Source organism: Balaenoptera acutorostrata, chromosome 4, assembly GCF_949987535.1.
Source record: "Balaenoptera acutorostrata chromosome 4, mBalAcu1.1, whole genome shotgun sequence".
In the NCBI taxonomy this organism is placed as follows: domain Eukaryota; kingdom Metazoa; phylum Chordata; class Mammalia; order Artiodactyla; family Balaenopteridae; genus Balaenoptera; species Balaenoptera acutorostrata.
In genome coordinates, this window is record NC_080067.1 from 70,213,174 (window position 1) to 70,237,016 (window position 23,843).

The following is a 23,843-nucleotide window of genomic DNA, read 5'->3' on the forward strand; positions in this document are numbered from 1 at the left end:
ATTTTATTGGAAAAAGAATCTAAAAAAGAATGAATATATGCACATGTATAACTGAATCACTTTGCTGTACACCTGAAACTAACACAACATTGTAAATCAATTATTTTTTTTCTCTTAAACTTGGAGGAGTCTTTAAGGAAATTACATCTATTTTGATGTAGAAACATTTATTAAAAGTTCAGCTTTTCCTCTATTTTACTTTTCTGTTTAATTAAATTAAAAAATAAAAAAAACCCAGCTGTTTTATTAAGCAATCCCATCCATTCTTCTTTCATGCATTCTTCCATCCTCCACACTTCTGTCCAAATGTAAATGTAGAGACATGCAACGAAGGCTATTAATCCATTTTTTTCCCCCTGGATGCAGGGATCTTTGGTGATTTTTAGCTCTGTATAATTTTGTGCATTGATTGATTTAAAAAAGTAATGAGCTGGTCTTATTTGTTTTTGTCTTTTTTTTTTCAGTTTTTTACTTCTTTAATCTTTTTTCTTCTTTTTTAAATTGAAGTGTAGTTGATTTACAATGTTTCAGGTATACAGCAAAGTGATTCAGTTATATATATACGTGTGTGTATATATATATATATATATATATATATATATATATTCTTTTTCAGATTCTTTTCATTATAGGTTATCAAAAGATACTGAATATAGTTCCCTGTGCTGTACAGTAGGGCCTTGTTGTTTACCTATTTTACCTATAGTGTTGTATATCTGTTAATTCCAAGTTCCTAATTTATCATTCCCCCCCACTGGTCTTATTTGAATCAAACTACTAAGGCTAATTTAAAAGGCATCATTAAACACTAATGCTCAGGGTGTGGGGAGTGAGGTGGGAGATACAAATAGATGAACAAGGCCTTGTGTTTTCACAGAGAAGTTGGTGAGTCAGTTACGTGAACACTGGACTCTAGGCAGAACAAAATACTTTGTAAATTAGATGGACAGTTGGGGTGTTGGGGTCCCCAGGACAGTGGGGAAGTTTTCACGAAGGAGATAGTGTTTGAACTGGATGTTGAAGGATGAAGAGAGTCCCTATAGGTGGAGGATGGGAGGCAGGGCATTCTTGGCCTGGAGACAGCAGGAGCACCAGCAGGGAGGAGTGAAATTATGTGGTGTGTCTGGGTAACCCTGGGTAATCTATTGTGGTCAGAGAACAAAGGGTGAATGAAGGAATAGCTACCGTTCATTAAGTGCCCACAGCGTTCCAGGTGTGACACATAGATCTCTCTAGGCTGCCCAACGGCCCTACAGAATGGTGATAATTATCCCTACTGTGCCGATGAGGAAACTGAAGCTGAGAGAGACTTATCTGCCCAAAGTCGCTCAAGGGTAAGACTGTGATTGAACCCCCTGAGCTGTCTGTACTCCAAAGCCCATAGTCTCTCTCCTGTGCTGTGATTTGCAGGGCACAGAAGATCTGAACTAGCCACCTTTGTGAAACATAACATATACAAATACAAATAAATATCAAAACATTTTTATAGGTAAATATGTTTTATGTATTTCCATACACGCAGACCTATGACATAGCCATATATTGGTTGGCCAAAAAGTTCGTTCGGGATTTTCCGTACCATCTTACCGAAAAACCCAAACGAACTTTTTGGCCAGCCCAATATTTCGCATGTAAATTTTCTAGGTAAATTTTTAGGTAAATATAAATCCTAAATTGTGGTTCGGACTCTACTGTCCAGAAGCTGTGTGGTCGCACGCTACTCAATTCGAACTCCAGTTTCCTGATTCATAAAAGGGAATAATGATTCTGGTGCTGCCTCCCCTCAGATTTGTTTTTGTGTTCCAGTTAGATCATAGATGTGAAAAGATGAGAAAGGATAAAAGAGCTACACAGAAAGGTTTGTTATTGCTGACACACCCCTCGCCCTTCTGAGAGCTTCCAGACATCTGTTCGAGCACCCACAGGTGTCTGTAAAAACTCTCACAGTCATGGACACGGTCCCTCAGGCTTGCAACAAACAATGTAGTCAGCCAGCCAGAAGCTGTGCTTTCCTGGTTCAGATAACCAGCTGGGGGCTGCGGAGGGAGCTGGGGCGGGCTGTTGGGGGGTGGGGTGGAGGGAGGGGAGCGAGGCAAGCAGTCCGTCTGGCTCCCCCACTGCAGGGTGGGGGAAGGTTCCTGCCTCCCTTCCTGGTTGCTGGGTAAGTCTGGGCCAGAGTGGAGTCGGGATGGCTGTCAACAGCTTGGTGATTTATACCGGGCAGAGAAGGGTGTTTCAGACATGCCAGGCTGCGGGAAGGAACATTGGAGCTGCCAGGCGAGTAGGCCCCTGCCACGTCTGTCTGGTAGAGGCTCCTGGTCTGGAAAAGGGACAGGAGGGACAGAGTCATCAGGGGACTCTGGAGCAGGCTTTAGGAGTACTAGGAGCGCTGATGAGGACAAGGCAGGGCCCTGGCCCCAGAGAAACTGGGCTCTGATGCAACACATCAGGGTGGATGGGCAGCCAGCCCTTGGCACTGGGCTAGAGTGGCTCAAGGCAACTTACTTGTGCTCCAGGAAGGATTGGGATTGTTCCAAGGTCTAGGTTGGGGCCTGCTGTGCTCCTGGGGGCCCAAAGCCTTGTTGTGTGTGTCGTGTGTGGGGCGGCAGTGGTGGAGGTTTTAGAGAGAGCCAAGCTACGCCTTACTGGCGAAGAGATCACTTCCTTCCTCACCCCCCTGGTCTCTGCTCTGCCCAGACAGGCCTTTTAGCTCAGCCTCAGCTCAGGATGAGTCCCTCAAATTCATGGCACCCAAAGCAAAGAGAAGACCTTTCATCTCCTACACTGTACTTACTAGGTTCTATGAAGTTAGCTATGTTAGACAACGTCTCCCTGACGGCAGGGACGCTGAGGGGGTTCTCTGCACAGTGCCCCGCCCTTAGGAGGCCTGGGGGACTGAGCTCAGCCTTCCCAATGCTCCCCGCCCCCATCCGCCTGCTGAGACCAGGATGCGGTCCGCACGTGCAGGTGCTCTCTAGGTAAAGCCAAGGTGTGAGAGCACATGGCAGGAACACCCTGGGGCTCCCCTGGGCCCTTCTGCCCCACTGAATAGTCCTTTTCCTACCTGTCACTTCCGGCCTTGGGAGTGAGAGACAAGCAACAAGGTGAAGTAGGGAATGCTCTCTGGGCTGATCCGTGGAGCTGAGCCCTGGCCGGGGCAGTCAAGTTTGGGACCTTGCTCTTCCTTTTCTTATCCTGCTGGGAACCAGGGTCATAGGAGTGTGTCCTAAGGGTGAGAGGGAGGAAGGCGGTGAGGGAGCTCTGAAGAAAGCAGTTAGGCTGAATCATCTTGTATCTGAGCAGACTGCAGGATCGCCTTTGTCAATTGTATGCTGTTGGGAGGATGCTGGCCCAGGGCGAGAGTGGGGGTGGTTAATGATGACGGTGTTAGGAATAAATCCCCAGAAGATGTTTCCTGCTGGAGGGTTTGTGGCGGTTCCTTTTCTGCTCTACACAATGAACAGCTTATTCTGGCCTGTAGATTTGGAGGAGAGGAAATAACAGGTAGGGAGGAGACGGATGAAAGCTGCCTCTTAGGGAAATGCTTCTGGGCTCGGAGGGTCCCACCCTTGTCTCCCAGCTAGTCCAGGGGACTCACAGTGGGAGGGCTGGGAGGCAACTCCATCACCATCTGTAGGGTCACCTTTCTCAGAAAGCCCCGAGGTTGAGAAAAAAATCATAGGCTTTGCAGCCAGACAGACTTGGGTTTACTTCCAGACGTGCCACTTCCCCGCTACGTGAATTTGGGAACTTAACTTCTCCGACCCTCAGTTTCTGCTCTGCGATCTGTGTTCATCATTCCTGCCTCATAGCATTGGTGTGAGTACGATGTAGTGATTAACCTAGGGCAGCATGTGACTAGTGATGAATAAATGGTCGCTCTTTTTAATATCGCAGCTCTTCTTAATAGTTATTCTCAGTTATTGGTCACCAAGCGGGCCAGACACTCTGCTAAGCCCTGGGGATATGAGGATACACGAGACCCAGTCTCTCCCTGGAGGAGCCTCCATCTAGGAGGACAGACAGGCACGTGGGATCAGGGACCAGATGAACAGGAGCTGCACGAGGTGCTTCGGGAGCAGGAGGCAGGGGTGGGGTCAGGGAAGAAGAGGTGAGACCCCAGCAGGAGGCGTTTGCCAGGCAAGTAGAATGTTCTCCCCAGAATTGCAGCAGCAGATAGAAGGAGGTTCACAGTTGGGACTTGTCAGTAGATTCACCCATAAGTGGGGGACAAGAGCCAATAGTAGGGGCTCCCCCAGCAGGCGAGCTCACAGGGCTTCTGCCCTCTGCTGGCATTCGAGCCCGGGCAGTCTGGCTCAAGATAGAGTCTGCAGTCTTTTTTTCCAGTGGTGGGGTGAACGTGGACAGGGACCCAGCCTGGCAGGACTGGGGCACTTATCACAGAGATCTCTCCAGGCTCAGGGCTAGGATCAAGGGTGGACCTCCCTGGAGGGAGCAGAGATGATTACCAGACAGGAACTGCAAACATGGAACCTACTAAAATAGAGGCTCCAGATGGTGTGGACTGGAGGGGCTTCATGAAACGCTGGCACAGAACTGTTTTATTAACACTGGGACACTGGGAGGGTGGGTAGGAGGGGTGACCTGGGATTTCTGCAGTTGTTGGGAAGCCCAGCGACCCCATGTGCAGTGCTCAGTGTCGCATAAAAAGAACCAGAGGAGACCTCCTCGAGATTCAAGGGTATACATTTGTGGTTTTAGTTATTTGCAAATGACTTCAAAACCCTATGATGTACACTAATTGGGTGAATCATTTGGATGAGATAAAAGCAAAATTATATTTGCTACAAGGATGGTTTATATCACTTAGCTGGTGATATAATAAACATAGCAGCTTTCATTTACTGAGCTCATACCACCATCCTGACTGGTCTTACTCTAATTCATGACCATTACCCTTAAGTGGACTTTGGTGTTGTCAGGTCACCTTACTCTGTTCCTTTGGTCCAGGGGTTCTCAACTCTGGCTTCCGTTATCATTAACTGGGGAAGATTATACAAAGTACTGCTGCCTGAATTCCACCCCAAAGTAATGAAATCTAAATTCTTGTGGGGTGGATCTGGGCATGAGTATCCTTCTTTAAAGCTCTTCATTTATTCCAGTGGGCAGCCTTGGTTGAGAACCACTGCCATTCTCTCCAATCTCCATGACTATTTCACACTTTTTTCTCTCTCTTTAAATTTTTAACACCTCCTTTCCCATCTCTATTCTCAGTCGAGAAACTTATTTCCCACTTACCTGAGAAAATAATGGCAAAGGAGTGCTTTCATACCTTTCCACCATCAAATCTATGCCCATATATTCTACTTTCTGCCTGTTGCTATGGGTGATGCTCCTTTTTAAGACCAACCCCTCCACTTGTGTATTGCATCTTGTTCCCTTCCTTAGTTAAGGACTTGACTCCGCAGTTCTACCTTCTCTTTCCAATGTTCCTCTCTTTATGGACCACTCTCATCTGCCCCCCGACACCATCTGTCTATCTGTGGCAGTTGTTTCTCCCACTGACCCCACACATATGCACATACACATCTTCTCCTGACCGCATCTACCCCTCCAGCTACTGCTTCATTCCTCTGCTCCTTGAAAGAGTCATCTGCCCTTGATCCCTGCAGTTCTCTTTTCTCATTTTCATTCACACTCAGTCTAACCAGTGTTTTGCCTCCATCACTCCACAAAAACTACACCTGTCAGGTTTACCAGTGACCTCGGTGTTGCCAAATCCAATGGTTAAGTCTCAGTCCTTATCTTGATGTGTCAGTAGCATTTTATGTATTTGATCACTCTGTCCACCTTGAAAAAGTTTCTTCTTCTGGTTCTGGAACATCACCCTCTTTGGTTCTCCTCTTCTGTCACTGGCTTCTCCTTGTCAGTTTCTTGTGTTGGCTCATCTTTGCTTGTTCACTTTGGAGCGCTCCAGGGAGCAGCCCTTGGACTTGGCCTCTTCTCTGTCCCCTCACTCCCTGGAGATCTCCTACCATCTGAATGCTGACAACTCTCAATGTATAGCTCCATCCCAGACCTTTCCCCCGAACACCACACTCATGTTTAACCATCTACTCAACAAGCCTCCTTACATGTCTAACAGACATCTCAGTGATGACAAGTCCATGGCTGAAGTGCTGCCATTCTCTCTCAAACAGCCTTCCCCACTTCAGTAAATGACAGCTCCATCTTTGCAGTTGCTTGGGCTTAAAACTATGGAGGTGCCCTTGACTCCGATTCTCTCATGCTGCACCCAATCTGTCAGCAAACCACGCCAGCCATACTTGCAAAATACACCAAGAAACTGACTGCTTATTTGATCCACCAAATTCACACTGGTCCAAGACAGATCAATCTCTACTTCTAATTTTTAGAATAGTTTCATACCTGGGCCGCCAGTGGTAGTGTGTCATTTTTCCACTTAAAACCAACAAAGGCTTCCTATTGCACTTTGCAAAGCCAAAGTTCCTAGAAGGGCCTCCACGGTTCTGCATGAGCCAGCGCGCAGGTCCTCCCAGGCTAAATTTCCTGCTCTTTTCCACCTCTTAATTCTGCTTCACTTTACTGACCTTACTCCTTAAACATAAAGCACGTTTTTACCACAGAGCCTGTTCCCTCCACCTGGAACACTCTTCCTTCATATATTCCCATTGTTTTCTCCATCTCTTCCTTTAGGTTCTATTTCAATGTCACCTTATTAGAAAGGTCGTTCTGATCACCTTACATAAGATAGTAATCTGGTGCCTGTTTCTTCTCCCATCACACCTGGCTCTCTCTTTCCCTTTTATCCTGCTTTGTGTTTCTTCTATGGCACAGATGGTCATCTGACTTATTTATTCTGTCTCTCTTCTCACTAGGAAGTTGTTTTTGTGAGGGCAGGGACTTCATCTCTTTTGTTCATGATTGTTCTCCTAGGGCCCAGAGCAATGCCTTAGGAATAGTAGGCACAATACCTAATTGTTGACTAAATTCAACTAAATCCATACAACGGCACTTCAAAATTAGTTGGAATAACCCACGATTTACAGATGAGGAAATTGTAGCTCAGAGAGGTTAAGTAACTTTTTCAAGGTAACACAGCTTGCTAGCATAGAGACTCAAACCTTCCAAGTGACTGTGTCATCAGACTGTCTCCCTGTTAAGCCTGGCCTTCCCCCAGCACCCACAGCTCAACTTACCTCATTTTTTCCACATCTCATTGCAAGCAGGCAGCCCCACAGAGTGACAAAATCCTTGTGAAAATGCCACAAATGTGCCTGGAGATGTAGGAGGTGTATAGGAAATGCATACACCATCCCTTATTTGCAATACCCAAATCCCCAAATCTGTGAAAAACTACGTTTTATTCTTAATCCATTTGGTGGCAAAACCTGATCTGGACTAATGTGAGGCTATTTATAAATCCTTGTTTAACGTACTTGGTTAAAATATTTATTGTTTTGTTGCAGAAATATTAATCCATATGATTATGGAGAGTTGCCGTGCCACTGCTGCAGGTCTTTAGGCAACATACTGCTTTTCTAAAATAGGAAGAATTGTGAATTCTGACACTTATCAGGCCCCAAAGATTCCTGATATGTGGTTGTGAACCTGTGTTAATGCTTTCCTAAATGTCTGGCATTTGAAACTATGCCTAAGAAAAAATTTAAAAAATTTTTTCCTGGTAACTACAATTTCTTTTAAGGACCTTTCCAGGAACAGACTCAATTTTACGATCTGATTAAGATCAAGCACAGCAGGCCAAGCTGAGGAGGGCATGCATGAGATGCCATTCTAAAACAGAGGGCATGAATAAAAGTCCACATACTGAACAATGAGACCACCCCTTCCCCAACCTTCCTTTTTTGTTGTTTCCAACAGTGCTGGCAAGCTCGGGTTATGAGATTTCCCTAGTCATGAGATTAGTCTATGATTAAATTTAACAGCCTAAGAGGAAAGGCCTATAGATATTGATATTTACAGCTCTTCAAATAAAATGGAGAGATTATTTTCAATCCCCCCTGGTAAGACCCACCAGTCCAGCAGCCCTGCCCAAGCACACAGAGCTTCTGGTCAACTTTTTAGTGTATCACTTTTCTTCTTTTTTTTCTTCTCTCTTTTTTTCTCTTTTTTTTGGCTGTGTGGCTTGTGGGATCTTAGTTCCCTGACTAGGGATTGAACCCGCGCCCTTCCCAGTGAAAGCGTGGAGTCCTAACCACTGGACCGCCAGGGAGTTCCCAGTGTCTCACTTTTAAATTTAAGGTAGAGATCAACCAATATCTGAGAAAGTTTGAAACATGAAAGACAGAAACCAAAAGAGACAAATAACAACAACAACAGCAACATAAAAGTATCATAGAGACAAGTGAAGATATTCCATTAATAAAATAAAGACTGTGCAATAAAAGGAGTATTCAGAGAATAAGAGAGAGCTCTTGGAAATTAAAAGTATGTTAGCAGAAATAAATGAATCGGGAGAGGGTTTGGAATATGAAGTTGAAGAAATCGTGTAGGAAGTCAAATAAAAAAAGGCTATGAAGTAAAAAATAAGAAAGGATCATTCTAAGAAGTTCAACATCTGAATAGTAGGACTTACACGGAATGTACACAAAAGGAATTAATCAAAACACACCACATGGCTCCATGGTTCAGCTGTGAACAACAATTTATCTGGTCATAATAATGTAACTTCTGATGCTGACTTAATAAAAAAAACAGTCTAAAGCTATTAGGAGAATGTGGGACGGAGAAGAGTTATGTGGGGTGTGGTAAAAGAGAACTAAATCCTCATTTTCTGTAATAGGAAGTCAGTGGATAATATATAACATTGAAAAAACAGAGCCATATAAGCATTGCTATTTAGACGCACTGATGTAACCCCAGAAATAGATAAAAGAGTTGAAAGTTGTTGCATTTGAGCAGCAGAAATTAGGGGGGTGGAGGGGTGGGACAGGGCCTGAAATCATGTATGCAGAGGGCTTAGCGTCGCCCCACATATCCACACTGGCACCAGAAATAAGCACAGTCAAAATGGAGTGACTGTTCGCTGCAGACAATATAGTGACGACACAGTCAAAGTTCTCAGCAGGAGCACTGTCCTTTGGATGTTTGCACATGGCAGTGGCAGAAGAACTTCCCCTTTCTGGTTCTCTGAAAATAACTTCCTACGCCATTTCTCTTTTTGTCAGAACCTGTGTATTCAGTGCTCAATTCAAATTTAATTTCAGCTCTTTTATTGAAAGAGCTGGGCCTAGCTCTCCCCTAACCCACGGAAATAATCCATGAAGTCTGCTGATTTTAGCAGAAGTTCTTACTGTATCTTGGGTGTAGTGTCTTCTGATTGGACTGCAGGGCTCAGCAAACTTGTAGTGACCCAGATCCTGGAATGTTTTAGGCCCAAGGACTGATAAAAGCTCTTAGCTCACTTAGCTTCCAAGTCCAAACACAATCAGAACAATTGCTCACATCTCAGATCATGTGGATTAATGGATCCAGGGTTAACAGGATTATCTTTTTTTAAAAAAATTAATTAATTAATTAATTTTTGGCTGTGTTGGGTCTTCATTTCTGTGTGAGGGCTTTCTCTAGTTGTGGCGAGCGGGGGCCACTCTTCATCGCGGTGCGCGGGCCTCTCACTATCGCGGCCTCTCTTGTTGCGGAGCACAGGCTCCAGACGTGCAGGCTCAGTAATTGTGGCTCACGGGCCTAGTTGCTCCGCGGCATGTGGGATCTTCCCAGACCAGGGCTCGAACCCGTGTCCCCTGCATTGGCAGGCAGATTCTCAACCACTGCGCCACCAGGGAAGCCCAACAGGATTATCTTTTACCCCAAGGCTCCTGTGTGCTTGTGGTGATTGCCCATTTAAGCCAGGGACCTGGGGCCAGGGCCCTAACTCTGTGACAAGCTAACCCATTCTCTCACTCAAAACTGAGCCCTTTAGTAATGGTCTTGCCAGGAGGATACTTACCTTTGGGGATGCTAGGGTGTGAAGTTCTTAGTGTGTGTTCTTGGCTCATTTTATGAACTTCTTTGGTTCTGGGTGGGGTCTCTAAATCCTGGCTCTGGTCTGGGGTCAGGGCCTCACACAGTGTGCCTCTGAAGGAAATGCTTGCTGGGGGCATGAGGGAGTTCATGAGGACAAGGCAGCCTCTCATGTGTCTGCTCTCTTCCTTAGAGTCATGTTTGGGTGCTTCTGGGTCTGACTGAGCACAGAGGAGGAAGGGGATTAGCTGAGAAGCTGCCAGCGACTATAAGGTGTGAGGACCGTGTGGGCAGGAGTGATGGCAGGGAGCGATCAAGCAGAGAACACACCCTGAGTATGAGGAAGGAAGTGGGTGAAACTTCGGCTGAGGGAGAGTAGTGAAACTACATCTTGGTGTCAAGCCAGTGACCCTTGCAGGGTAGGAGGGAGGTCAGGGAGCAGAAGTGGTGTCCTGCATTAAATGGGTACTGTGTTAAAACTACAAGGAAGCACGTGAGTCTATAGGGGGCTCAGGGACAAGGGGGATGCAAGAAGACCCTGGGATTGAATGTGTAACACTCGTAGGGTGATAGGAAGTGTTGGTATAAGCCACTTAATAGAAAATTCTTAAAATACAGTAGAAAAACCTGAAGTTTCTACAGCTCTGCTATTGTTTATTTCTCATGTTTCTGCAATGCACAAGATACACTTGCAATCCAGAACTGTCCTTTCCCGTTGCCTCATCTGTCAAAAGCCCAGCCACAATGTTTGGAAGAAAGTTAAAAAAAAAAAAAAGGTTTTTGAGCAGCCACAATGGATGGCTAACGCCCTATCACAAAGCCACGTGCTGATTCATGGGAGACCCCCTCTGGTCTCACAGCCCCGTATGGCTTTTAGTGAGTCAGAGGCAGCTGGGACCCTTGGGCGGGTCTAAACCAAGCTCTTCAGAGGTCTATTGAAGGGATTCAGGGAATGCTTACAGGAACAAAAATAGGAAGTACAGACGAGCCTCGAAGCCACTGGAAAGTTCCTAACCATCTGCCTTCTCTGGGCTGCACGGTTTCCTGTTTGCCTCTCCGCGGGCCTCTGCCCTGTTCTCTGTGTAAGACCAGCTTCCTTTCCTTCTGCAGGGCCTCGCGACCCCATCACCTGATCTTGTGCATGGCATTTGCTTCTCACATTGTGCCCACTACCTTTCCTTCAAGGGAACTGGGTCTACCACCAGTTCCCTTATTTATGGATGAGTTGCTTTTGTTTGTTTGCTTATTTATATTGACGTATAGTTGATTTACGATGTTGTGTTAGTTTCTGGTGTATAGCACAGTGATTCATCTATATGTGTGTATATATATATATATATATATATATATCCTTTTTCATATTCTTTTCCATTATGGTTTCCTAGAGGATATTGAATATAGTTCCCTATGCTATACAGTAGGACCTTGTTATTTATCTATTTTATATATAGTAGTTTGTAACTGCTAATCCCAAACTCCTAATTTATCCCTCCCTCCCTCACCCCCCTTTCCTCTTTTAACCATAGGTTTGTTTTCTGTGTCTGTGAGTCTATTTCTATATTGTAAATAAGTTCATTTGTATCATTTTACAGATTCCACATACAAGTGATATCTTGATATTTGTCTTTCTCTGTCTGACTTCACTTAGTATGATAATCTCTAGGTCCATCCATGTTGCTGCAAATGGCATTATTTCATTCTTTTAATGGCTGAGTAATATTCCATTGTATATATATATACCACCTCTTTAACCATTCATCTGTCAATGAACATTTAGGTCACTTCCATATCTTGGCTATTGTAAATAGTGTTGCCATGAACATTGGGGTGCATGTATCTTTTTGAATTAGAGTTTTCTCTGGGTATATGCCAGAACTGTTGCTTTCTTACCCTTGCTTTTCTTACCAATAATAGCAAGTAGCACAAGGATTAAGTGATTAGTAGAGTTTGCTTTGCTTCATCTGCAGCTCACTCTGAAATTGCTCAGCCCCAGAGGGGTAGGTCTGGGTGAACAGATGGCCAGGTTGAGCCCTGGGAAGGAGGCTGGAGTTCTGGAAGGGGTTCTGAAGTGGCCGGAGTGACCAGGGGTGGGAGGAGCGAGGGTGTTTACCCTCCTGCGTGTATTAACATATGTGCCTCTGATGCTTAGCTGCCAACTTGGCTTTGTTTTTTTTTTAACTTCCTGCAGGCAGAGTAGAGTGAATTGTGTAGAGATCTGCAAAGAGCAGCTTAGAGAGAAGCAGTGAAGTCCTGCACCGCAGCTGAAATGAACTGGCCCACTTGAACCTGCCCAAGTCCTGGGGCAAGGCTTCTGTCCCAGTGCTGAGGTAAGAGCACTCGAATCCCAGCTTGGGGACAGAGAGGGCAGAATGCCTCCTGTTGTGGGGTGGTGAAAACCTCCTCTTCTCAGTCTCAGGAAAGAAGGGGCAGTTGTTTCTGGTTCAAACCATCAGCTTCCATCTCAGCCCAATCAGAGGCAAGGTCATTTGCTGGCTGAAGAGGTTTTGATTTTTCAGAGCAGGTCTTTTGGAATCTTAACAGGATGTTGTATTTTCTCAATTGCTGGTGAAATTTGAACTCCAAAGGGAATGAATTTATCCTCCAGGTAAGACTGCACCAGATTCAGGGGAATGCTTAACGTTGGTGCAGCTGCTCTGTTCTGCAAGGGAAGTCAAACTTTCAGGAAACACACACACACACTCTCTCTCTTTCTATCTCTCCTACCCAAGGAAGACAGAGTGACAGAAATTACTTGGGGAGGTTATTGGAAAACATTCCATTAAGCTCACTAAAAAATGACTTTAAGGGACTTCCCTGGTGGCACAGTGGTTAAGAATCCACCTGCCAATGCAGGGGACACGGGTTTGATCCCTGGTCCGGGAAGATCCCACATGCTGCAGAGCAACTAAGCCCATGCGTCACAACTACTGAGCCTACGCTCTAGAGCCCGCGAGCCACAACTACTGAGCCCTCATGCCACAACTACTGAACCCTGCGCGCCTAGAGTCTGTGTTCTGCAGCAAGAGAAGCCATCGCAATGAGAAGCACGCGCACTGCAATGAAGAGTAGCCTCAGCTTGCAGCAACTAGAGAAACCCTGCATGCAGCAACGAAGACCCAACACAGCCAAAAATAAATAAATAAAATAGAGGATACAGGGCATGCAGGTCTTCAAGGGCCTGGCTCAGGTTCTTTTCCATGGCCATGGCAGGTTCCTTAACGTCCAGGGTTTTGCCCAGTGCATCTTGGGATGGCTTTTGCATGTCCTGGAAGAGGGCACAGCCACTGTGCTGGTTTTGCATCTTCAAGAGATGCTGGGTGCCCTCAAGCTTCTCCACAGTGGACTCATGGAAGAAGTGACCCACACCCTCCAGAGCTGCATCCCTGAGGGAATATAGAAGCCCAGAGAGAGATGGCAGAGGAGTAAGACATGGAGATCACCTTCCCCCCAACAAATATATCAAAACTACATCAACATATGGAACAACTCCTACAGAACACCTACTGAACCCTGGCAGAAGGCCTCAGACTTCCCAAAAGAGCCGTGTGGCTGACAGGGTCTTGGTACTCCAGCCTGGTGTCAGGCCAGAGCCTCAGATGTGGGAGAGCCGAGTTCAGGACATTGGACCACCAGAGACATCCCGGCCCCACGTAATATCAATCAGCAAGAGCTCTCCCAGAGATCTCCGTCTCAATGCTAAGACCCAGCTCCACCTGATGGCCAGCAAGCTCCAGTGCTGGACACCTCATGCCAATCAACTAGGAAGACAGGGACACAACCCCACCCATTAACAGAGAGGCTGGCTAAAATCATACTAAGTTCACAGACACCCTAAAACACACCACTGGATGCAGCCCTGCCCACCAGAAAGACAAGATCCAGCCCCATCCACCAGAACACAGGCACCAGTCCCTTCCACCAGGAAGCCTACACAACCCACTGAACCAACCTCACCCACTGGGGGCAGACACCAAAACCAATGGGAACTACGAACCTGCAGCCTGCGGAAAGGAGACCCCCAAGCACAGTAAGTTAAACAAAATGAGAAGACAGAGAAATACACAGCAGATGAAGGAGCAAGGTAAAAACCCACCAAACCAAACAAGTGAAGAGGAAATAGTCTACCTGAAAAAGAATTCAGAGTAATGACAGTATTTTGGATAGTAAATCCAAAATCTTGGAAATAGAATGGAGAAAATAAAAGAAACTTTTAACAAGGACCTAGAAGAACTAAAGAGCAAAGAAACAATGATGAACAACACAATAAATGAAATTAAAAATTCTCTGGATGGAATCAATAGCAGAATAACTGAGGCAGAAGAACGGATAAGTGACCTGGAAGATAAAATAGTGGAAATAACTACTGCAGAGCAGAATAAAGAAAAAAGAATTAAAAGAATTGAGGACAGGCTCAGAGAGCTCTGGGACAACATTAAATGCACCAACATTCGAATTATAGGGGTCCCAGAAGAAGAAGAGAAAAAGAAAGGGTCTTAGAAAATATTTGAAGACAGTATAATTGAAAACTTCCCTAACGTGGGAAAGGAAAGAGTCAATCAAATTCAGGATGCACAGAGAGTCTCATACAGGATAAATCCAAGGAGAAACACACCAAGACACATATTAATCAAACTATCAAAAATTAACTACAAAGAAGAAAATATTAAAAGTAGCAAGGGAAAAGCAACAAATAACATACAAGGGAATCCCTATAAGGTTAACAGGTGATCTTTCAGCAGAAACTCTGCAGGCCAGAAGGGAGTGGCAGGACATATTTAAAGTGATGAAAGGGAAAAACTTACAACCAAGATTACTCTACCCAGCAAGGATCTCATTCAGATTTGATGGAGAAATTAAAACCTTTACAGACAAGCAAAAGTTAAGAGAATTCAGCACCACTAAACCAGCTTTACAACAAATACTAAAGGAACTTCTCTAGGCAGGAAACACAAGAGAAGGAAAAGACCTACAAAAACAAACCCAAAACAATTAAGAAAATGGTAATAGGAACACACATATTGATAACTACCTTAAATGTAAATGGATTAAATGCTCCAACCAAAAGACATAGACTGGCTGAATGGATACAAAAACAAGACCCATATATATGCTGTCTACAAGAGACCCACTTCCGACCTAGGGACACATACAGACTGAAAGTGACGGGATGGAAAAAGATATTCCATGCAAATGGAAATCAAAAGAAAGCTGGAGTAGCAATTTGCATATCAGACAAAATAGACTTTAAAATAAAGACTATTATAAGAGACAAAGAAGGACACTACATAATGATCAAGGGATCAATCCAAGAAGAAGATATAACAATTGTAAATATTTATGCACCCAACATAGGAGCACCTCAATACATAAGGCAAATGCTAACAGCCATAAAAGGGGAAATCGACAGTAACACAATAAAAGTAGGGGACTTTAACACCCCACCTTCACCAATGGACAGATCATCCAAAATGAAGATAAATAAGGAAACAAGCTTTAAATGACACATTAAAGAAGATGGACTTAATTGATATTTATAGGACATTCCATCCAAAAACAACAGAATACACTTTCTTCTCAAGTGCTCTATTTTCCAGGATAGATCATATCTTGGGTCTCACATCAAGCCTTGGTAAATTTAAGAAAATTGAAATCATATCAAGTATCTTTTCTGACCACAATGATATGAGACTAGATATCAATTACAGGAAAAAAAATGAAAAAGATACAAACACACGTAGGCTAAACAGTACACTACTAAATAACCAAGAGATCACTGAAGAAATCAAAGAGGAAATCAAAAAATACATAGAAACAAATGACAATGAAACACGAAGACCCAAAACCTATGGGATGCAGCAAAAGCAGTTCTAAGAGGGAAGTTTACAGCAATACAATCCTACCTCAAGAAACAAGAAACATCTCAAAAAAACAACCTAACCTAACACCTAAAGACAAAGAAGACAAAGAAGAACAAAAAAACCCCTGAAGTTAGCAGAAGGAAAGAAATCATAAAGATCAGATCAGAAATAAATGAAAAAGAAATGAAGGAAACAATAGCAAAGATCAATAAAACTAAAAGCTGGTTCTTTGAGAAGATAAACAAAATTGATAAACCATTAGCCAGACTCATCAAGAATAAAAGGGAGGAGACTCAAATCAATAGAATTAGAAATGAAAAAGGAGAAGTAACAACTGACACTGCAGAAATACAAAGGATCATGAGAGTTTACTACAAGCAGCTCTATGCCAATAAAATGGACAACCTGGAAGAAATGGACAAATTCTTAGAAAAGCACAACCTCCTGACACTGAACCAGGAAGAAATAGAAAATATAAACAGACCAGTCACAAGCACTGAAATTGAAACTGTGATTAAAAATCTTCCAACAAACAAAAGCCCAGGACCAGATGGCTTCACAGGTGAATTCTATCAAACATTTAGAGAAGAGGTAACACCTATCCTTCTCAAACTCTTCCAAAATACAGCAGAGGGAGGAACACTCCCAAACTCATTCTACGAGGCCACCATCACCCTGATACCAAAACCAGACAAAGATATCACACAAAAAGAAAACTACAGGGCAATATCACTGGTGAACATAGATGCAAAAATCTTCAACAGAATACTAGCAAACAGAATCCAACAGCACATTAAAAGGATCATACACCATGATCAAGTGGGATTTATCCCAGGAATGCAAGGATTCTTCAATATACACAAATCAATCAATGTGATACACCATATTAACAAACTGAAGGATAAAAACCAGATCATAATCTCAATAGATGCAGAAAAAGCTTTTGAAAAAATTCAACACCCATTTATGATGAAAACTCTCCAGAAAAATAAGCATAGAGGGAAACTCCCTCAACATAATAAAGGCCGTATATGACAAACCCACAGCCAACATTGTTCTCAATGGTGAAAAACTGAAACCATTTTCTCTTAAGATCAGGAACAAGACAAGGTTGCCCACTCTCACCACTATTATTCAACATAGTTTTGGAAATTTTAGCCACAGCAATCAGAGAAGAAAAAGCAATAAAAAGAATTCAAATCGGAAAAGAAGTCAAACTGTCACTGTTTACAGAGGACATGATACTTCACATAGAGAATCCTAAAGATGCTACCAGAAAACTACTAGAGCTAATCAATGAATTTGGCAAAGTAGCAGGATACAAAATTAATGCACAGAAATCTCTTGCATTCCTATACACTAATGATGAAAATTCTGAAAGAGAAATTACGGAAACACTCCCATTTACCACTGCAACAGAAAGAATAAAATATCTAGGAATAAACCTACCTAAGGAGACAAAAGACCTGTATGCAGAAAACTATAAGACACTGATGAAAGAAATTAAAGACAATACAAACAAATGGAGAGATATACCATGTTCTTGGCTTGGAAGAATCAACATTGTGAAAATGACTATACTACCCAAAGCAATCTACAGATTCAGTGCAATCCCTATCAAACTACCAATGGCATTTTTCACAGAACTAGAACAAAACATTTCACAATTTGTATGGAAACACAAAAGACCCTGAATAGCCAAAGCATTCTTGAGAAGGAAAAATGGAGCCTGAGGAATCAGGCTCCCTGACTTCAGACTATACTACAAAGCTACAGTAATCAAGACAGTATGGTACTGGCACAAAATAGAAATATAGATCAATGGAACAGGATAGAAAGCCCAGAGATAAACCCATGCACATATGATCATGTTATCTTTGATAAAGGAGGCAAGAATATGCAATGGAGAAAAGACAGCCTCTTCAGTAAGTGGTGCTGGGAAAACTGGACAGCTACATGTAAAAGAATAAGATTAGAACACTCCCTAACACCGTATAAAAAATAAACTCAAAGCGGATTAAAGACCTAAATGTAAGGCCAGACAGTATAAAACTCTTAGAGGAAAACATAGGCAGAACACTCTATGATATAAATCACAGCAAGATCCTTTTTGACCCACCTCCTAGAGAAATGGAAATGAAAACAAAAATAAACAAATGGGACCTAATGAAACTTAAAAGCTTTTGCACAGCAAAGGAAACCATAAACAAGATGAAAAGACAACCATCAGAATGGGAGAAAATATTTGTAAATGAAGTAACTGACAAAGGATTAATCTCCAAAATGTACAAGGAGCTCATGCAGCTCAATATCAGAAAAACAAACAACCCAATCCTAAAATGGGCAGAAGACCTAAATAGACATTTCTCCAAAGAAGATATACAGATTGCCAACAAACACATGAAAGGATGCTCCACATCACTAATCATTAGAGAAATGCAAATCAAAACTACAATGAGGGAGCACCTCACACCATTTATAATGGGCATCATCAGAAAATGTACAAACAACAAATGCTGGAGAGGGTGTGGAGAAAACGGAACCCTCTTGCACTGTTGGTGGGATTGTAAATTGATACAGCCACTATGGAGAACAGTATGGAGTTTCCTTAAAAAACTAAAAATAGAACTACCATACGACCCAGCAATCCCACTACTGGGCATATACCCAGAGAAAACCATAATTCAGAAATAGTCATGTACCTCAGTGTTCATTGCAGCTCTATTTACAGTAGCCAGGACATGGAAGCAACCTAAGTGTCCATCGACAGATGAATGGGTAAAGAAGATGTGGCACATATATATAATGGAATATTACTTAGCCGTAAAAGAAACGAAATTGAGTTATTTGTAGTGAGGTGGATGGACCTAGAGTCTCACACAGATTGAAGTAAGTCAGAAAGAGAAAAACAAATACCGTATGCTAACACATATATATGGAATCTAAAAAAAAAAATGGTTCTGAAGAACCTAGGGGCAGGACAGGCATAACGACCCAGATGTAGAGAATGGCCTTGAGGACATGGGGAGTGGGAAGGGTAAGTTGGGACGAAGTGAGACAGTAGCATGGATATATATACACTACCAAATATAAAATAGATAGCTAGTGGGAAGCAGCACAGGGAGATCAGCTCGGTGCTTTGTGACCACCTGGAGGGGTGGGATAGGGAGGGTGGGAGGGAGCCACAAGAGGGAGGAGATATGGGGATATATGTATACATATAGCTGATTCACTTTGTTATACAGCGGCAACTAACACAACAATGTAAAGCAATTATACTCCAATAAAGATGTTAAAAAAAAATTGTTGGTGACCTGAAATTGGTTATAGTGGGAAAATTGATACCACAGAAATTGGCCTTTGCCGCAAACCAGGGCTTTTTTGTTTTGGAGATTCAGATTACCAGCACACCTCTGGTTCCAGTGCTCGCTCTACCCGCGACAGGCTGGGAGGCATGGGACAAGTCCCTTCACCTGTGCATCCCTTGCTTTCTCTTCTATGAACAGTAGGTGCTCAATAAGCATTAGTTGAATAAATGAATAAGACTGAGGTTCTGTTCTTATTATCCCATAAGTTAAGGTCCCATAAGACAGTGAAAATGGAATGTTTTGCATATTGTGAATTTCCCTGCCTGTGGAGGGAGGGGGTTTAATTGATCGGTAAGCCTTTTGTTTATTGATGAAGTGAAGTTGGCTGGCATTTCCCTTTTTGGCTCTCGCCTCTTGGGAAATCTGTGAATTACTGACACCCTTTCATAAGGGCAGATGAAAACTCTCCATTTACTGACTGACATCTGGGGCAAATTTCCTTCCTGGAAAAATCAAGAAGTCAAGAGTAGCGTGAAAAGGAAGCCCTGGCCCTGCTGGGTATGAGAGCCAGGGCTGAAATCAGAGCTTTGGACTCACAAGCTTTGATGGTGGGGTGGGGGTGGGGGGAGGGGCGGGCTTAGAGGAGCAGGGGCACTTCCTGCCAAATGTGAATTTTAAACAAAAGCCTCTTTCTTCAAGGCCCTGCTGTCAGCAGATTAGCGCTAATTAAATTAGCATAATGGAGCCCCAGCCTCTGCCCTCTCCTTCTGCTTTCTGAACCTTCTGGCTCCTTCTCCCAACCTCCTTTAAGTATCTTGAAAGAGGGGATGGGGAGAAGGCAGGGCATCAGTTAAGCACCAGTGTACTGTGTAGAAGTGTAGTTTGTAAAATGACAAAAGTGGAAAGGACTATAGGGGCCACCTGGTGCCACACTTTCATTTTTTTTTTTTAAATTTATTTATTTATTTTTAGCTGTGTTGGATCCTCGTTTCTGTGCGAGGGCTTTCTCCAGTTGCAGTGAGCAGGGGCCACTCTTCATCGCGGTGCGCGGGCCTCTCACCATCGCGGCCTCTCTTGTTGCGGAGCACAGGCTCCAGACGCACAGGCTCAGTAATTGTGGCTCACGGGCCCAGTTGCTCCGCAGCATGTGGGATCTTCCCAGACCAGGGCTTGAACCCGTGTCCCCTGCATTGGCAGGCAGACTCTCAACCACTGCGCCACCAGGGAAGCCCCACACTTTCATTTTAAGAAGCCAGTTCACACAGCCATGCTTATCGGTGCCTGAGGTGAAGGTGTGTGCTCCGGGGGACGGAGGGACATGGGCTGGTGAGACGGGCACTGCTCCTGAGGCCGCTTGCTCACTGAACCTTTGCGTGTGCCTGGCAAGGGGACATGTGGGTGTTCTCCAGGTGCCAGCCCTGCGTCCCCCTCCTCAGCCCCTCCCCTGTGTCTGCTGCCCCAGCCCCAGTGCACTTCACGACATGCCTCTCCAGTGCACTTGGAGTTAAGTCCTCTTCCTCATCAGAGGCTTGCCTTTCTAGGTCAGTGAAACCAGTTGAGAAGATGTTATCTGAGGACCTTTAAAGTATATATACACGAGGAAGGGTAGAGAAGGGCGTTGACTGAGCTCAGGGTGGTTCCAGGATCTGTGCTTGTGCTCTGGTCTCTAATTCTGCAATGACCTAACAAAGTGGGTATTTCTATCCCCATGTGGCAGATGTAGAAACTGAGTTTCAGAGGTGAAAGAGACGTACTTGCCCAAGATTTCACAATTCAAAAGTAACAGGGATGTAAACTAAGCCTGTCTGTGCCCTCTGCAGCTTCTCAAAGTTCGTGAGTGTTCTTTACAGTAAGTACTTGCCCCCCAGTACTTGTTCCCCCAGGCTCCTTTCCCTTGGGGAACATCATTTCATCTCTCTGAGGCTAGGGGAACAGCTGCAGCTGGGAGTGCCCGGAGCTTTATGAAAAGCTTCACTGTTCCTTTCAAACCCCAATGGCTGTTCCCTGTGCAGTAACACAGCATCAGAGTGAGGGAGAACCCACAGAGCGCTGAAGCCTAGTTCCCTCATCCATGGGATGCCCCAGGCCTCTCCGACAGTGAGAAGCAGGCGCCTTCTCGGCCTCTGTCCTCTCAGTGCTCTTTGCGGGGGGAATGTACCGAGTTAGGTCTGCTGGGTTTTCCTCCATGTTTAAGCAAGAGATTATTCCTCTGGCAACAGGGATTTAATTCAGTTTTATAGATATTTACTGAAAGCCTACTGTGTACCCAGCCAAATATCCTGGCCTGTTTGGGCAAGAGATTCTGGCCCAGCCTTGGGCACATGGATGTGACAAGGGACAGGGGAGGAGCTGCCTACATCAAGACTGTATATGACATACCTTAGCCAGTAACCACTCAGCTCCAATCTTTCCTGCAAGAATTCGAAAGGGAGAAATTATGTCTCAAATGGCTCTGTGTGTCCCAGGGTTCCCAGAACCCTGAAAACTGGGAACCGAGCAGCAAAGGGTGGGTCAGGGTCTATGGAAGGTCCTTGCAGAGGGGTCGGGGCAGGGGGAGGAGGTGGAGTGGCTGAGGGAGCGATTTGGGTAGCTGCTAAGTGGGCTGGCTATGTTTGTCTGTGAAGCTGGGGTCTATGGGGGAGCCGAGGGTACAGTTTTGTAGATAATCTAGAATCCTTTTCGTCTGTAGCACATGATCAGTACAGAAGGAGGAAAAGCTCACTTCAGCAGGGCCCTCAGAATATGAATTAGGGCTGAAAGAGTTCCTTGGAGAGCGAGTTGGTTGGTCTTCACGTCTTATATCTGAGGGAGGGGGACCCAGAAAGGGAAAGGGCCTTGTCTGTGACACAAGTGGAGCTGGGGTCTGTTCTGAATGTCTGGTCAGGGTCTTTCACACCAAACCACTCTGGCTGCAGAGGGAAGAATGTTCTGGGGAGGAGGTACAGCCCACTCTCTGCCTTAGCCTGTCTGGCCCAGTACCTGTGATGGGCTGGTCTTGACTGTTAGAGGAATTTGTGGCAATGGCAACCCAGAAGGGAGAAGGTGTCATCTCAGTGATGCCGGAGATCCCCTGGCATCCCAGTGATTCTTTCAGATTCCTCCTTGAGGCCTTTCTTAGGACAGGGGTCTTCACGCTGGAAAGTCACTATTGTGGGAAGGCATCACAATGCAGAGAAGAGTGCCCCAGCTTTGAAGACGTTTGATCTGGGTTTGAGCCTGGCTTGACCGTAGCTGCATGACTACCTCGCCTTTCTGACTCAGTTTCCTCATATGTAAAATGGGCTGAATAATACCTACTTTGAGTGAAGATTAAAAATTATTTTTATAATGTTCTTCCCATAAAGTAGATGCTTATTAAATGATACCCATTTTTTTTCCATGCAGCTCTATTAAGGTATAATTGAGAGACAAAAACCTGCATATACTTAAATTGTACAATTTGGTGAGTTTCGACATATGTATACACTTATGAAGTTCTCCGCACAAGTCAGGTTAATGAGCATAACCATTAAGCCCCCAAGTTTCTTCCTTCACCTAATCCCTCCCTTCTGCGCCTCTCCGTGTCCTGCCTCCCATCCCTAGGCAACCACTAATCTGCTTTATCGCTATAGATTGGTTTGCATTTTCTAGAACTTTACATAAATAGCACAATACAGCATATGCTTTTCTTACACTCAGCATAATTATTTTGATATTCATCCCTGTTTGTGTATCAGTAGTTCATTCCTTTATTGCTGAATAGTGTCCCACCATATGGAAATACCAAGATTTGTTTATCCATTCATCTGTTGACAGAGTTTTGGGGTTGTTCCCAATTTTTGGCTGTTAAAATAAAGCCTATATATATATATATATATATATATATATATATATATATATATATATATTTGCAGCAACGTGGATGGACCTAGAGATTATCATACTAAGTGAAATAAGTCAGGCAGAGAAAGACAAATACCATTTGATATCACTTACATGTGGAATCCAAAAAAATGATACAAATGAACTTATTTACAAAACAGAAATAGACTCACAGGCATAGAAAACAAACTTATGGTTACCAAAGAGGAAAGTGCATGGGGAGGGATAAATTAGGAGTTTGGGATTAGCAGATACAAACTACTATATATAAAATAGATAAACAACAAGGACCTACTGTATGGCACAGGGAACTATATTCAATATCTCGTAATAACCTATAACGGAAGAGAATCTGAAAAACAATATACATATATATATATACATATACATATACATATAACTGAATCACTTTGCTGTACACCTGAAGCTAATACAACATTGTAAATCAACTATACTTCAATGAAAAGTTGTTCGGTTTGAAAAAAAAAAGCCACTATAAGCATTTGTGAAAAATTTTTTGCGGGGGCATATGCATTCTTTTTGGGTGAATACCTAGGAGTAGAATGGCTGGGTCATATGGTAGGTGTATGTTTAGCTTCTTAAGAAGCTGCCAAGCTTTTTTCTAGAGCAGTTGTACTAGTTTATACTTCCACCAGCAGCATATGAGAGTTTCAGGTGCTCCACTTCCTTGTCAACACTTGGTGTGGTCAGTCTTTTTAATTTTAACTATTCTAATAGGTGGGTAGTGATAGCTCATGGTTTTATTTGCATCTCTCTGAAGATTAATGATGTTGAGCATCTTGTCATGTGCTTATTTGGCATCTCCATGTCTCCTTTGATGAAATGTCTGTTC

At 43.8% G+C, this 23,843-nt stretch overlaps 1 protein-coding gene across 1 annotated transcript in view; it reads left to right on the forward strand.

Moving 5' to 3' along the window:
- ST6GAL1 (ST6 beta-galactoside alpha-2,6-sialyltransferase 1) overlaps window positions 1-23,843 on the forward strand; it is a 139,583-nt gene that overhangs the window by 12,110 nt on the left and 103,630 nt on the right. Inside the window, exon 2 of the mRNA XM_007195240.2 lies at window positions 12,152-12,290. The gene's annotated coding sequence lies outside the window, so the exon portion shown is untranslated. The remainder of the gene's footprint in view (window positions 1-12,151; window positions 12,291-23,843) is intronic.